This window comes from Triturus cristatus, chromosome 8, assembly GCF_964204655.1.
Source record: "Triturus cristatus chromosome 8, aTriCri1.1, whole genome shotgun sequence".
Lineage (NCBI taxonomy): Eukaryota > Metazoa > Chordata > Amphibia > Caudata > Salamandridae > Triturus > Triturus cristatus.
In genome coordinates this window covers 181,921,320-181,938,798 of record NC_140591.1, presented here as the reverse complement: position 1 = coordinate 181,938,798, position 17,479 = coordinate 181,921,320, and the positions used below count along the sequence as shown (strand labels likewise).

Here is a 17,479-nt window from a genome sequence, read left to right as displayed (position 1 = left end):
AGCCCATATATGTCAAGGAAGAGGTTGGGATGCAGACCTTTATCTACCAGTAAACTAAGGGGCAGCTGTCTGGAGTTCTAGCAAGATAATCCCTAAAGCTTAAATTAGTATTTACCAAATGTTTCTTACACATACGCTGGAGAGATGTCAAATCCGTACAATTGACTAAAGGCATCTGGTCATTTGATATGAGGTTAATAGTTCTATCGACTGTGATGTACATAATTAACCATAAAAGACAGCATTTTTAGCTCAGTGCTCTTTTTGAACAGTAGAATTGTGATATCATCTGAGCATTACAGGGGTCAATATGAGGTGGCCACATAGTTCTACACTCTTTGGCTTACCCAAAAGTTTGCAAAAGAAGCCCATGAAAAGTCTGTTGGAGTAGTGTGTGAAACGTCAACAACATGCTCCAATGTGATCCAGAATCTGGTATTTAGAACCCAGCAAAAGCAATGTTGATTTATTTACTTTAGTGGTGAATCACAGTTGTGAAAGGTGAGTGCCAGTTTGTACATACCATACTTAAAGGTAGTCGGGGCTAGTGGGGTAAGTTTTGAGGCTAGTCAAATAAATAGGTCTTGCAAATGTTAGTGCCATGTAGTGTGACAAATGCATTGATGTTGTTTATGTCAGCTGGTTAACCACCTGCATTGTTGGGTATGTGTAAGATGGTCCATAGACTAGGAAGTGATTATCAAGGTTGTCTGTGACTTTATTATACAACGGAGTGTCATCACCCTGCCTGTGGCATTCCATTTCTTAGCTATTCGATATAAGGAAGTGTTCTTAAAAGTAAATTGATAAATACCCTGTATGACATGGAATTCATGGACGGGAGAAAAGATCCTTCTGCATTAAGTAAGAAAGTTTATATTGCCTGTCAACCTTTTGGCTGAGAAAAAAGTGTACACTTGTTTTGATTAGTTTCGTTTTTGAGACTCCTTTATCTGAGGACTAACTGACCTACTCTGAAAGTGCATAAATATTCTTCTACAACCGAACTGATCTTTCTTAAGATTTCTAGAAAATTGACAAAGTAACAGACATAAACCTATTTACTGGTGCAGAGTTCTCTGTCACAAGTGCAAAGACTTCCAGAGCTGTATATCACTTTCCACAGGGGGAGGGGGTTTTTCAAGCTGTGGTCCTCCACAAACTCGTATGTTTGTGAGCATTTCCAAACACTGATCCATCCGCCTTTCCATCATGGAAAGGGTTAAACATTTACTCTTGCACTGGGCTGGTGTAAATGCCCTTCCAGGGTGGGAAAGAGAATAGATCACTCACAAATGTGCTAGGTTTATAGAGGATGGCTTTCCCCGGGGGGTGGGGGCATTTTTCCTGTGGAGAGGTAGTCAAGGACATTTGCACAATCCATACTGTTCTCCCTGAGTTCAAAGCTATGGAGAACTCCGCACAAAAGGAATAAGATCTTGTCCTGCTGGAAAGATCACATGATTTTCCCAGGATTGTATGAGGAAATCTGCACGAGGTACAGCTTTTCATGTGTGGTCTTGGAAATGTTTGAGCATTCCAAAATGTAGGAAAAGTACTTGCAGGCACAGGTAGATCTCTGCACGCATTTTCACAACTTTTTTGAGTATCAGACCCTTTATATTAAAATACATTTTGGAACAGTGAGAGCTTGCTATGTTGATTATGCACATCAACCTCTTTATTCAGTACCTTCTGGAATGGAGTTCAAAAAGTGCTTGAATCACTGCAGTGCTAAACACAGTGGTACTATGGGATAAAGAGAAGGGTATTGTGGGTCACCATGTCAAAAGCTGCATAAATATTTAGTGGTAGTCCTGGTCCTGTATCAGACCCCATTTGAGGAGCAGGCAGGTATTACTGGACGTCCGTCTTCTGTCTCGGGGTCGGTCCTACTTTAGCTGGGCCATATGAAAACCTTTCAGTGCTTTAATCTCACAGGTAGCGATGGCCAGTAGTCAGACTTCTTAGGGAGGTTAGTGCCTAAGCAGCAGCCCACTGCTTCTCTTTTGAAAGACAAGAACAAGAACTTTATTTTACCAGTAGACCCAATACTACCCACTAAAATACGCACTAGATACCCAGTGTTCAGATTTGAGTCCCATTTGCCTGAAAGTAGGACTCCTGCTAGGCACTCCACCCCATCTCTTCTCCCTCCACTCTTTAGATCTGGGGTTCTGGTGGCATAGTCTCAAGATTAGGTGCATCGCTCTTTCACATCCCGACCACCACTCATATAGTACACACTCACTTGTTCGAGCTAGGTAGGCTGTATAGCCTCTCACTCCTTCCTCTCCTGGGGGTGTTGGTGTAGGGCCCAATGGGCCTCCGGGGGCGTGTTCGCTTATGGCGCACAGGACTAAGGGCATGAGCAGGGCACTCTGTAAGGGTGTCTGCAGGCTGCATGTTGTCTTTGGAAGGTAGTAAGAGGTGTTGCAGGCCTCTTCTTGGTCTGGTGATCACTCAGCACAGATGGACTCTGCATTCTCGAATCCGCTAGTGAGTGTGTTTTCACTCTTGCTGGGGCTTTCCCATGTGGAAGTCTGTCCACTGTCCTTTTCTCAAGAAAAAGAACTCCGGCAACAACAAAGAACTTCAAGACGCAGTTTAGGGCATAATGGCAGCAGTCTCATCAGCAACTGGCATCTTTGATGCCTACCTTGCCTGATGCTACTGTGACACACAGTGACTCGGGAGATGGCCTCTTTCTTCAGAGCAGAGTATTCAATTTGGCACCCTTGATATAGCCACTCAGTGAAGATGGGGGCTCCCTGGGCAGGTACCACAGGTTTGCATGCTACACGTTTGCAGTAATGTGTTCTGGTGTCGCAGGCATGCAGTGGGTAACATGTGGCTAATGTCCTCCCTCCTTTAGTCATGCCAACTTGTGGTAAATATTTAAATTACCTGTACTATTTTTATGCGGTAAAATACAATATGAATAACTCAGTAAAAATAAGAGGCAGAATCCGTGGTAGTCGAGGGTATAATAGGGTATTTATTCCTTACAAAGGAATGATGGTTCGAACCAGGCAATCGGGTTCCGTTACCACGAAGGTTCAGGAAGGGATCAGCAATAGATTATTGACAAGTATCAGTATATATAAGAAAGGCATTACATTGAGATAGATGCAGGAGGCGTAACAGCTTGATAATACAGATAAGAATATACATACGTAATAAAAAGTCGTAATAATAGGCGTGCATAGAGGCGTATACTAAAAACGTCATTATGATGGTGACACAAATGGGTGGATCCATAAGAGAATCCTGCAAAGTCAGCGAAAATACATGGCAGAGATGCGCGCGCAGCCGCATGACGTGTGATTGACGTGTAACTAAAGGGTGAAGGGAACTTGACATTTAGCCCTACATGTGGAGACAGAAGTCTGAGGTGTCAGGACAACCTAGTCCTAAATCATATCTAATATCTTGTGTTTAAGGAACTATTTTATCTGGAAGGAAAGGTCTTCTCGGACAGATCCTATTCTATACTGACTGCTAGTGCGTGTACAAGCGTCTAACTGTCTACATGAGATGCGAGGGGGCATGGGCCTACCATGGTAACGAGAGTCATGAATTACTTGCACAGAGATAGTAAGGCCGGGCCCTTTGCTCTGCAGCTAGAGGGATGTTTACCTAAGCTACTTAGACAGGAATGCATTTCTTGAGGAGCGGAACAGATAACTTGAAGGCCGAATTTAGTTTTGGCAGGCAACAGGCCGGGCTTAGGCACCGTTAGCCGCGCAGGAAGTAAGACAAAGTTCATGGATACAGATGCAGGTCCAGGCTGGAGCATTCAGAGGCAGAAGCAAGAAAAGGCTCGATGGCAGAATTCAGGGCCTACCTTGCCAGAGCTGGAAAACGTGAAAAGTATACCATATAAAGACGGTGGCAAGGCATACTTAGGAACGGAATATCTGGCCCATTCATGGCAGATATGAAAGAGTACATATTAGCGTTGGACACAATTGTATTTGCGTCTTCATAGCTTGAAGTGGAGGGAACATACATGTACTTGTAGCATGTACATGGAGCCGTTGGGGTCTAGATAGGGGACACAATTGACCATAAAAATTCATATTTCCTCATTCCCTCCTTGTCCCCTACGGACCCTTATGAAATATCGATCTTCAGGAATCCATCAATCTGTTCATGTAACATCATTTGCTCTTCTTTCTTCTTCCGGGATCTTGAATAAAAACTTGAACGTGGAATACACGATGTGGCACACAGGCCGCAAATCGCTGGTCCACATTGTAGACATAGGCAGCAACTGAATACTATGAGAAGGCCAATACCTAGGAAGGATAGGACTTTCCATCCCCAGGCTGACAACACGCTCCAGAACCAACCGGACCATGTCCAGGTGCCTGCATTCTGATGTATCTGATTTGCAATCTTGTGAAGACGAGTTATGGCTTTATATACGGATGGCGCGTTTTCTGGGATGAAAACACAGCAACTTGATCCGATGACCCTACAAGCTCCGCCCCTATCTGCTAGGATGACGTCAAGGACAAGACGATTTTGAAGAACAACAATCCGCATCGCAGACTGCTCCTCTGTTAAGTTGCCTAGGGCAGAGGTAGTTTCATTCACTACTGCTTCAAGGGTTCTAGTTAATCTACGTATCAATTTACTGTTTGAGACAACACCTATGTAAGGAAAGAGACCTTTATTGAAGTCGGTATATTGTTCCCATGCTGTTTCGGTGTAGTCAACAATCGGGGTATCTCTCTGGGGTCTATGGTGTACTAGATTGGTATTTCTATGATAATCAGGAGGTGCTAGAAAAACAGGTGGCAAAAGGAATGCAATGTAACAGGTGTACCATCCCAGTCTGGAGGTAGACGTATATATGCGGTATGCCCACATATGAAGTAGGAATGACGGGAAGCTCTAAATGTAGACTTGCCTTTATCACTGAATTCGATCACAGTGGCACATTTACTATGACCCAGGTGTACTGAACCATTCTTTCTTACACAGAATTCACCTTTGACTGGTAATACTGACATAGCAGGCAAGACTAGTGTAGCGTCAGATTCAACATTTAGAATCATGAGGTTAAGTGTAAAATTACCTAATCCATATACTTCATTTTCTAGATCAGTTCCGGTTCTTTTGGGAAGTCCCTCCTTGTTAGGATAACAGGCTTTAAGCAAAACTAAGTTCAGGTTTCCCCATACCCAGTTGCTCTGGTATACTACAGTGTTTGAATCTAAAGAGTTAATCAAACTAAACCATGCTCCACAGGAACCATTGTGTGTGAACGGATATGGAAAGAGAGGCAGAACTCCTTTGTATTTCTGATAGGGAGGGAGTCGGCCACATATCCAACAATTTGTAGCATTGCTGGTCTGATGGGAATGGTGTAACATATTAATGAATGTGTTGTTGCGCAGCGCAAATCTATAGGACAACTCATGTGGAGGTAGTTCACTAAAAGAATGTTCGGCAGTAACATTGTAAGCACGCTTGAAAATAGGATAGTACATATGTAACAGCACACTTGCAGCAATAATAATAAGACTTAGAAAAAACATAATCACCAATGTCACTATACAGTGACTATGAAGTGATTTACAGTATGCATGTTTCTTGAGCTGCTTCTGTCTATTTTTCTCTCTCATTCGGTCTAGAGGATACATGTCAAAGACTTAATTCAACCGATTCACCTTGGAGAGGACTTAAACAATCGAATTGTCTGACTTGCTAGACCTTAGTTTCAGTTTATAGTTCTCTTTTTCTGTCTTTTCAACCAGGGGGAGTTTTGAGTCAGTCTGTGAGGGAATGCAGGGCTGAACGTTTAAATCCGATGGTAGTCCATGAAATTTCTTGATATGACTCGAGTGTAACCACCCTTTGCGGCCCTCTATCTTCACGGCTGTCCTCGTGGTCAGTAAAACGAGTTTCGGTTGTTGCCAGCGAGGCTCCAACGGACTCCTCCTGTCGAAGTTCCTCACAAGTACCAGGTCACCTGGAACCACTTCATGAGGCTTTACCTCAGTGTTATCGGGAAAAGCTGCAGCTACCTGTGAACGACAAGATTGTAGTGCAGACATCAAGGAAGCCAGGTAATCTGTCAGCATATTACAATCAACATCAGTGATCTTACGAGGTATAGGCGTCCCCCACATATTTGGTGGCCTACCGAAGACCACCTCATACGGGGATAGCCCTGTTCGAGAATGTGCTACCATTCTCATGTAAAAGAGCGCAACTGGTAAGGCTACTATCCAGTCGACACCTTTTTCTCTACAGATTTTGGACAGTCTAATTTTCAGAGTTTGATTATGGCGTTCCACGAGACCTGCTGCCTCGGGATGTCGGACACAGTGGAATTTCCATTGATAGCCTAACAGAAGTGAAACGTGTTTCATTAGCTCGGATGAGAACGGCTGGCCATTATCTGAGTACACGATACGAGGCAAACCATACCGTGGGAAGAATTCTCGAACTAACTGTTGGGCAGTAGTCGGGGCAGTGTAATCTGAGACGGGATACGCCTCTGTCCAACGGGAAAGAGCGCATACAACTACGAGGACATATTTGAATCCTCGACATCGTTCCATCTGGATATAATCCATCTGGAGGACTTCAAAAGGGTGATCGGGAGGTTGGAATCCACCCTGCTCTACAGGTACTCCTTTACCTGGATTGAACTGACAACAAATCATACAGGTTCGGACTTTCTGTTTGGCTGCCGCTCGTAAGTGTTTGTTGAACCAAATGTGTTGAATACTGTCTAACATGGCTTTTTCTCCTAGATGTGCTGGACTATGTATTGTGTTAATGATAACTTGAACCATTGAGTCGGGGAGAAACCATATAGATTTTCCCTTCGTCATCCATCCCTGATCTGTCTGGATCCCTCCTAATTCGGTCCATTTCTTTATTTCCTCTGGTGTAGCATGTGTCTGTATGTCAATTACATCAAGAGCGGGATCCTTAACTGTCATGCAGTGTGTCGGCGTCGGAACTATTGTCTTTGTCAAGTCAGTTGCATGAGTCTGATTCTGTGCTGTTTGCTTAGCTGTTCGGTCTGCTAGGTCGTTACCCTGAGAAATAATGTCAGTCACTTTCGTATGGGCTTTGCACTTCATGATAGATATTGAAGTAGGTAGATGTATTGCATCTAATAGAGCTTGAATGAGGGGACCGTGTTGAATGTTGGCACCGTGAGAAGTCAAATAACCTCTCTCTCGCCAAAGGACTCCGAAGTCATGTACGACTCCGAATGCATAACGTGAATCTGTGTATATGTTGACTTTCTTATTTTTGGCTTGAATACAGGCTTGTGTCAGAGCGATAAGCTCTGCTGCTTGAGCTGATAATGTGTCGATACAATTTGTTTCAATGACTTCGGTGTCTGTCGTGACTGCATAGGCGGCCACTAACTTTCCTGTACTTGTTCTCATACATGACCCATCTACATAAAGTGTCAGGTCTGGATCTGGTAATGGGACATCTGTCAAATCTTGTCTGGGTTTGGTCGTAATAGTAATGACTTAAATACAATCATGTGTCAGTGGGTCTGTTCCACTTAATGGCAAAAGTGTGGCAGGATTTAATGTACTACAACGTCTGATTTCTATGTGGGGCTGAAACAATGTAAGTTCGTAACCAGTCAGTCGTGCTATAGTCAAGTGTTGTGTCTGTGTCTGGTTCAAGAGAACCTCTACTGCGTGTGGTACTTGTACTGTCAATTGATGTCCTAATACTATGGAATCACTTTGTCTAATCGCTAGAGCTGTCGCTGCACCTGATTTCAGACACGCAGGAAGAGCTTGAGCTACGGGATCTAATGTGCTAGAAAAGTAAGCACATGGCTTGTGTGATCCTGCTTGTTCCTGCGTGAGTACTGACAAAGCAGTACCTTCACGTTCTGTAACAAAGAGTGTAAAAGGCTTACTGTAACATGGTGTCGCTAAGACAGGTGCTTGGCATAAAGCTTTCTTTAAGTCTTCAAAAGCTTGTGTATGTTCTGGAGTCCAAGGGAGGACAGTCGATGTCGCTGCCTCCTGTGTTGTCAACTGAATGAGTGGTTTAGCTAAAAATGCATATTGGGGGATCCACTGCCTGCAGTACGAAGTGAGGCCTATGAAGGCCCGTACCTCCTTTTGTGTCTTGGGTGGTGGCATGTTTACAATTAACTGGATGCGATCAGGTGTGAGCTGTCTCCCCCATTTGGACAGCAAGTGCCCTAGGTACACAACTTGCTGGGCACAAAATTGCGGCTTTGAAGGGGACACCTTGTGCCCCTTGTCGGCTAAGAAATGTAAAACCGTCAGTGATGCTTTTTCACATTTGGATTCGCTTCGGGGCGGTGATCAGCAGATCATCAACATACTGAAGCAGTGCAGTGTTAACAGGCATGTGGATACTGTCAAGTTGTCTTTTCAGTGCTTGGCTGTAGATGCTAGGACTTTCTGTAAATCCTTGAGGTGCGCGTGCGAATTTAAAACTTCGTCCATTTAAACTGAATCCGAACAAATATTGGCTTTCCGGATCGATTGGGACGCTGAAGAAGGCGTTCTTGAGGTCAATTACAGTAAAGAACGTTGCTTCTGAATCAATAGCTGTCAGTAATGAAGAAATATCCGGGACCACGGGATATTGTGGTACAATGCATTTATTTAATTCGCGTAGATCAATAACTAATCGATATACTGGGGGTGCTTTTGGGTCGGTTCGTTTAAGAATCGGAATAATCGGAGAATTACATATATTGGAGTCGGTTTCTACAACCACTCCTTGTGAGATGAGCTCGTCAATGATTTGCAGTAAAGCCACTACAGCATCTGGAGGTAACTTGTATTGTCGCATTCGTGGTAATACCACTCCTGCTTTGAGTGTGACTCGATACGGTGTAATGTGCATACAACCTACATCAGTGGGGCCTTGTGCCCATAAATGTGCAGGTAGATTCTGTAACCGGTGATCCATGTCTCTAGACACGTAGTGACCTTTAAAGTCACGCAAAAATAGTCGTACTCCGTCCGGAGAACAGCATATTATAGCTCCTAGAGCTTTCAATGTTTTAATACCTAACAAATTTTCGGGGCATGATTTCGTAAGCAATAGATCTGTAGTCCGTGTTAATGGACCGACTGTAAATGCAAGCGGTTGTGATACTTCGTTAATAGTGGGCTTTCCTGAAAAACCAAGGGAAATATTTTGTGAGCCTGAGAGGGGTGCCCCTGGAACTTCATCATGACTTATAGTTGTTCTGCTTGCCCCTGTATCGAGTAGAAACTTTCTGTCTTTCCCTAATACTTGACTCTGTACATAAGCACCCTCTTGATCTACAGGAACCTCAATAAGGGGTAAGCCAACTTCCCTCTCTAGGCTATTTCATGTGTAGCGTTGATACTCTGGATAGTCATTTTGTGCATACTGGTACATCTGTTGTGTCGTGTTCTGTGTTGCAGCAATAGGCTGTGGCTGTTGTTGCGGTACGGTCTGTTGTGCAGCTTGCATAGGCTGTATATTCTGAGGTACTTGTTGTTGGATCTGATCCTGTCTAGGCGGACGTGGTCTCTCCTTGGTTTTACCCGTGGAGATATTATGTTTCAGAACTGCACAATCGTTTATATAATGACCTGGCTGTTTACAATAGTTGCATGTCCCTTTAACGGGAACCGCTGAATTACTGGACTGTGTTGCACCCTTTTTATGACCGTCAGCTGGAACTGACTGGGCGACGAGCATTTTTATTTTCGTGTCTTTCATACGCCTTGTTTCGTGTTCTTGTTCTTCTCTAATTCTATTCTGGTGATACTGTAACATTTGTAACATTTGTGAAGGAGTGTTAGCTTGCCAAGTGCTCTCAACTTTCAATACTCTGTTTTTAACCTGCGGCAGAGAATGCTCGACTAGTTTTGTTACAAAAAGATGTGGATATGACTCGCTATTTGCTTTCAGGCCGCTATTAATACCAAAACATTTTTCAAATCGGGAATAAAAATCACTGGTGTCTTCCTCGGGTTTCTGTTTACAGGCTGAGATTGCTCCCCAATCTTCCTTTTTCGTAGTTAATAAACGTGGCAATACTTGTACTAATAGACCTGGTAATGCTTTTGTTTTGTCCCCAAGCCCTACGCCTGCAGTTCTGTTATTTTCTTCATTTTCTAATGCGGTCCAATCAATCTTTTGGTCTCCCACCTCCCATTCTTTTTCCTTGAGTTTCTCATAAATACCGGCAGGCAATAATACTTTCAATATTTTCATAATGTCAGGATAGGTATAATCACCCATGAGTAACATGTCTTTTAATTCACGGTGAAAACCTGCTGGATCTTTGTCATGGCTAGGCACTAATTTTTTCATTTCCAATAGTTCTATTTTGGTTATGGGCGTGTACACAAACACGCGTCTAAACGTATTGTCATCATTTCTGACTGGGTGTACTTCGCGTAAGGGGTTCTGTCTGTCTATGTGATACGTTTTTCTCTCCATGGAAGGAGCTGAATCATGTTCTGGGCATACGAAGACAATGTACTGATGTCGATATTCTAGAATTTCTTTAATTAAATCAGTACCTGAACCTCTCCATTTATTCGTGAGTAATTCTATCAGTATATCAGGTAGGGGACCAGGATCGGAGTGTTGGCTTCTATACAATATAAGGAGGTGTTGTATCATGTATATACTAGCTAAACGCTGTTCGTCTGGGGTAAGGTTCAGAAACGTGTGTGCTAGCGCATCATCACTATATTTTTCAGGGCTGTCAGCCCATTGTACTGCTGACCTGGCTAATTCTTGTTCATCCATAGAATCGAGCATATGATACCCCCTTCGGTCTCGGAGTAATTTATCAGCAGCCTGGAATAGGTGTTCAGGGGACCTTGCATTTAACATAGGGGCTTGAAAATGTCTGCTACATTCTGGACGTATCGGACGTATTGGATCATTGTAGTGTCTGGTATTGTTACAAGATCTTCCCCTGCCTACATAAGCTATCGTTTCTAATTGTCCCGTGGGCATTTCTGATTCTTCCTCCTCCTCTCCCCCTGATTCAGTTTTGTCTGCCTCTAATCCGTTTTCATGTATTCGTTCTATTTCTTTTCTGATCTTTCGGCACATAGCTACTATACACTTCTGTTTATCATGTTTCCCTTCTGATATATTCTGACCCCATCTGGTAAGCACTTGCATTTCATCCTGATCTACCTCAGGCCTATCTCTGTTTCTGATCAAGCAGTTTATGAGGAAGCTTAACAGTAGTTTCTGTATATCTACTTTCTGGTATTCCATGGCCTTGTCAATACTTTCAGGGCCTTGCCCTGATTGGACAAAGTGATATATATTGTCCAGATGAGCAACCATTCCTGGTAGTGTCATTAAATATGTGGACGCTCGTCGTATACGTAGTGATGACAGCAGCATTCTGTCATTTATACCGGGCACTGGATCATATCTGCAATCCACAAGATGTTCCTTAAACATACCGGATCTTACTGTTTGAGGTGTATGTTGATATGCTAAATCTCTAAAGGACAATTTATTTCCTTGCGGTGGCGTGGAAAAAATCGCTGTCGCACCTCCTGTTGCACCTTCTGAGGTGCTAGGCGCGAAAGGATTCGTTGAATGTAAGGTAGAGACAGTAGATGTAGGAAAAGTGGTAGAAACAGATGAAACTGTTGGAATGTGAGGGGGAGTTTGTTGTTGCGGAGTTGAGTGCAGCTGATTTTGGGGTTGAGTGTCGTTAACGGGTGGTGTGCGTTGCTGCACACCATTAGCATATTCGGGGGCTGCATCGTCTAAATAGGAAGAAAGAAAAATGTCTTTTGCGGTCTTGGGATGTACTTTAATCGGGAGTAACGGAGATGGCAGATCTTTTGGTACCTCCAAAGTGGCCTAGGCAAACCCTCGGCCAGAAGAGGATACATACCATTTATAAGAGTGTTTCGTTGTCTGTCTACTTGTTCTGATCTTACTCTGGTACCTTCGTCAATTAATATGTTTTCTCGGGCTTTTTCTGAATCTTCCCTACTTTTCTCTTCCTTTCTGAGCGCTTTTTCTGTGCGCCTATGCGATTCTTTACGCCATAATTCAATGGCATCTTTCTGTGACTGTCTGGCTTTCTTTTTTCATAACGCTTCTTCTATTCTCATGATGCAATCTGCATCCCATGTTCCAGCAGCGGGCCATCTCTGACTCTCTGCCACATCCTTGGTGTAGTCCACCCATAGATCGAGATATAATACGGCATCTAGGCCATGTTTATGGTACATAAAGTACCCTGGAGTGTCCCTAGGTGGGATAGGAACAGCTTCCTCGAGTATCCCTTTTCTAGTTTTTATCTGTCTTAATTTTGAAAATAACGGCATCTTGAACCTTGTTACTTAATTCCTATTCGGCTTTTGAACACAATAATTACAATAAACACAATAATGAAGATCGAACAATCACTCATACCACGACATTTAAAACATATCAAAACATTTTAGAACGAACAATAATAATTAGAATAAAACTAGTTAACTGCATAATACTAAATATACTGTATGTACTGCTAAACAGTACAGATACACTGCTAAAACAGTGCAGACCAGGTCTGTGTACCCAGACCCGTCTTGACCGGCACAAACTAATGTGCACGTCTAGATGCGTCCCCAGCAACGGTACTCAGCGGGAAGCACGGAACGGAAAGCCTCGGAAGTCTGGACTGGACTAGACCAAACTGGACTGGACTGGACTCGACTCGTGACTTAGGTACTTCGGAACTTCGGAATCTGGCGGGCCTCTGTATACCTCGGATCTTGCTCTCTCAGCTAGGCTCTGGTCGGGATTCTCCGCACTCCTCACCGCCTCGTCTGGTTGTTGATCGCAGCCTCAGTCGCCCCCGTTGGCCTGAGGGAGATACAGGAAATCCTGCGGGTACGCGTAATTGTCCGTCCGGCTGTGGCAGGAGACCGGGTCTGCAACGCACCTCCGGCGCGTGGGGTGTGAGAGGTGTCCCTGTTCGGGCGCCAATTATGTGGTAAATATTTAAATTACCTGTACTATTTTTATGCGGTAAAATACAATATGAATAACTCAGTAAAAATAAGAGGCAGAATCCGTGGTAGTCGAGGGTATAATAGGGTATTTATTCCTTACAAAGGAATGATGGTTCGAACCAGGCAATCGGGTTCCGTTACCACGAAGGTTCAGGAAGGGATCAGCAATAGATTATTGACAAGTATCAGTATATATAAGAAAGGCATTACATTGAGATAGATGCAGGAGGCGTAACAGCTTGATAATACAGATAAGAATATACATACGTAATAAAAAGTCGTAATAATAGGCGTGCATAGAGGCGTATACTAAAAACGTCATTATGATGGTGACACAAATGGGTGGATCCATAGGAGAATCCTGCAAAGTCAGCGAAAATACATGGCAGAGATGCGCGCGCAGCCGCATGACGTGTGATTGACGTGTAACTAAAGGGTGAAGGGAACTTGACATTTAGCCCTACATGTGGAGACAGAAGTCTGAGGTGTCAGGACAACCTAGTCCTAAATCATATCTAATATCTTGTGTTTAAGGAACTATTTTATCTGGAAGGAAAGGTCTTCTCGGACAGATCCTATTCTATACTGACTGCTAGTGCGTGTACAAGCGTCTAACTGTCTACATGAGATGCGAGGGGGCATGGGCCTACCATGGTAACGAGAGTCATGAATTACTTGCACAGAGATAGTAAGGCCGGGCCCTTTGCTCTGCAGCTAGAGGGATGTTTACCTAAGCTACTTAGACAGGAATGCATTTCTTGAGGAGCGGAACAGATAACTTGAAGGCCGAATTTAGTTTTGGCAGGCAACAGGCCGGGCTTAGGCACCGTTAGCCGCGCAGGAAGTAAGACAAAGTTCATGGATACAGATGCAGGTCCAGGCTGGAGCATTCAGAGGCAGAAGCAAGAAAAGGCTCGATGGCAGAATTCAGGGCCTACCTTGCCAGAGCTGGAAAACGTGAAAAGTATACCATATAAAGACGGTGGCAAGGCATACTTAGGAACGGAATATCTGGCCCATTCATGGCAGATATGAAAGAGTACATATTAGCGTTGGACACAATTGTATTTGCGTCTTCATAGCTTGAAGTGGAGGGAACATACATGTACTTGTAGCATGTACATGGAGCCGTTGGGGTCTAGATAGGGGACACAATTGACCATAAAAATTCATATTTCCTCAAACTGTTTGGGCACACATGCACAAGTACGACAGAGGCGACAACAGGGATGAAACGAGAGGCTTCTCAGGCACACTTCAGAAGTGTTGCGGTTTCTCCCAGGATCCCTGGGACTGTTCCTCAACTTCGATCATGCCAGTCGTACAGTCTGCTCTGATGGGCACACCCCTGCGCCAGGATTAACAGTTTTTAGCCTCTTCTGATGAGATTTTTTGCTCACTCATTCCCTCTTGCACAGGCAAGACTCTTTAGGATGCCATGTCAAGGCAGTCAATTCTTCCTCTAGACTGTGCTCCAGGTGATGTTTTCTCATCTCGGGGGAGCTGGCTTTCAGGTGGATACCTGCCCTCGTTTTGCAGTAGACCTGTGGGTATTTTGTGGAGCCCTCCAATCTAAGGAATGTGAGCAATATATTTGCACTGTCCGATAAAGCAATCTTACGCATGTGAACTGGCCAGGGGCTTCCACAATGGAACCAAATCAACCAATCAGGTGACTTGTAAGCGCGCTACTCACCCATGAGGGTCTCAAGGCGCTGGGGGGGGGGGGGGTGGGGGGGGGGGAAGGGGGTGGGGGTAAGCAGCTCCGTTCAGTCGAAGAGCCAGGTCTTGAGCATCTTCCTGAAGACGTTCATGGGGGGGCGGTGAGAAAGTGCCCTCTTTCTGCATGGTATGCCCCCACTTGTTGCTGAATTGCTGATGTTGTTTGACTGAGTGTGCCCTGGGCTCCTGCTAATCAGGTACCCAGGGCCTATGTTCCTTCCCTAAAACTGCCTAAACCCAATTGGCATCCCTGGCCACAGGTAGGCCCCTGGTAAATGGTACCACAGGTACCCAGGGCACTGTGATCAGTGAAGGCCCCTAAGGGCTGCTGCACTTATTGTGCCACCCTTAGAGGCCCTGCGCCTTTTCACACAAAGTGCAGAACAAAGTGAAAAGTCAACATGGCACACATCCCAGTGTGCCATGCCTACAAAGCACTGCCCTGTCCTAGATCAGCCACCCCTCCAGCTGGGTGCACTATGCCAGTGGTGAGGGCACAAGGGCAGGAGCTCTGTGCCCCTGCAGTGCCCAAGTCCATTCTTGGGCATTGTAAGTGCAGTGTTGCGATTAAGAGCATATGGTGCTGGGAGTTTGTCATTACGAACTCCACAGCACCATAATGGCTACACTAAAAACTGGGAAGTCTGGTATCAAACTTCTCAGCTCATTAAACCCACACTGATGTGAGTATGGGATTTAATGTAAAATGCACACCAGAGGGCATCTTAGAGATGCCACCTGAAACTCAACCAACTTCTAGTGTCCCGACTTAGTGGCTGCCTAGGCTGCCACCAACAGACAAGTTTCTGGACCCCTGGGTCTAGAGCCTGCTGCTCTCAGGGGCATGAAACAATGCACATCGTGGGATGAGGTGCCAAGCCTCCTCCCCCAGGATGGGCAGGGTTCACGATGGGGAAGCTTCAAAAGGGAATGCCACCTTTGTGAGCCTCCCCAGACCATTTGCTGCTTTCAGCAACTGGTCCCCACTGGTTCTACCACCCACTCTGGGCAGGAGAACCGGCGGGAAAAACAAGTGAGGGAAAGAGGTGTGCCCACCTCTGCCAACTCCATCCCTCAGTTGGGGGGGGCGAGGTGAAGCACAACCTCGAGTCCCCGCCATTGTGAGGATGGGGGGACCCAGCCAACCAGGGACAGGATCCTGCCCCCCTCCCACTAGAGAGTGGAAGAATAGGGGGTTTAGTATTTAGTGGGCACCCTGAACCTTGCTTCCTCAGATCCAGAAACAAGAAGAAGAAAAGAAGGACTGAACAGCCGTGCAGCCAGCTAACAAGAGGAAGATGCCCACTAACTTGGCCCCAGCCCTACAGGCCTGTCTCCCCTTGAACCTGCTCCTGCGAAATCCCGGTGTGTCCTGCAGCCAGCAACCTCGAAAACACGGAAGGACCTGCCTGCCTTCACTTCCAAAGACTGCTTCTCCCGTGAACACCGGACTTGTTCAAATTGCAGCTTCTGGCTCCGTCCGGATACCGCAAATCCAGCCCACTCTGCACCCGCCGAACCCGGTCCGAGGTTGAGTGGAAAAACACCACAAGGAGATCATCCTGGCGATCCTGACCCGTAATCCGGCGACTACTGACTTACCTCAAGCCTCCAGACGACGCCTGCAGCCTCAATCCGGAGGATCCCCTCTACCGCGACCAGAGCGGGTAAGACTTTCCAACGTCCTAAGGCACCCCTGCACCCGACGCCCTACGACATTGTGTGCCCAAACCAACGGTGCCTAACCGACCCAAGACATCCCAACTTACCCTTCGAAGTGGTGGTCGCGCCCAGAAAATCCTCGTCCCCGAGCCTGCAGTGTTTCTTCTAACGGGAGGTTCTCCAGTAAAAACAACAGGGCACCCGACCTCAAAACAGCACCCTGCACGCGGCTTCCCTAGTGCCGCTGAGGGAGCACCTTTGGTACTAATTTGGTTCCCTATTTGCCCTGACCTAAACCCTAGGAGCTTTGCTCCCACAGCCGTGTGGCCTGCTTGCCAGCAGCCACCAACCGGAGGCCCCCTATCCTCCATAGGATAACATTGGGCCTCAACACTCTGCTGCCCTAGTGCCGCTGAGGGTGAAACAAAAGTGCATCACTGACCCTGGGGGACCCCTGAGTCTAACCCCAGAACCTTAACTCCCACAGACGATTACTTACCTCTGAACTGATAACCTGTTTTTCCTCCATAGGATAAAATTGACAATTGTCTTCCAAAAAGTTTCTAAGTGTGGAGTTTTGAAATCTAAAAATATTCTTTAAGAATCGCACAAATAGCCAAAACTTATTTACTTACCTGTTTGCAGGAAGTGTACCAGGGCTGAATCCAGCAATCCAGCACTTAGTTAGAAAAGTAACATAAAAAGTAACTTACCTGTAATTTACTGCAAAAGCCTATTAATTTCAATGTACTGTATTTGCTAAGTGTTGCAACCTACTGCATTCCCTGTACATCAAACCAAGTACAATTTCTATTGCATTTTCAAACTGTTTTACAATCCAGCAACTTATTACTACAAAGTATTTTATGCCTTCCTGTGCCAGGCTTGCTTGGTTCTAAAATAAAACAGTATATTTTTTATACAAAAACAATTGGCCTAGAGTTCAGTTCTTGAGTGTGTGAATTAATTTGCTGACTGTGTCCATCAAATGCTTAACACTGTCCTCTGATATTTCCTTACTGCTCGACCACTCTACCACAAATAGTGAGTAAGGTGCTATTTAACTTTAACCTCTGCCTACCTCT

General features: G+C 45.1%; 1 protein-coding gene across 3 annotated transcripts in view; it reads left to right on the top strand.

The window, feature by feature from the left end:
- The window catches only part of LOC146801783 (E3 ubiquitin-protein ligase TTC3-like), a 1,211,260-nt gene that overhangs the window by 519,260 nt on the left and 674,521 nt on the right, over nt 1–17,479 (top strand). The gene's annotated exons all lie outside the window — the stretch shown is intronic.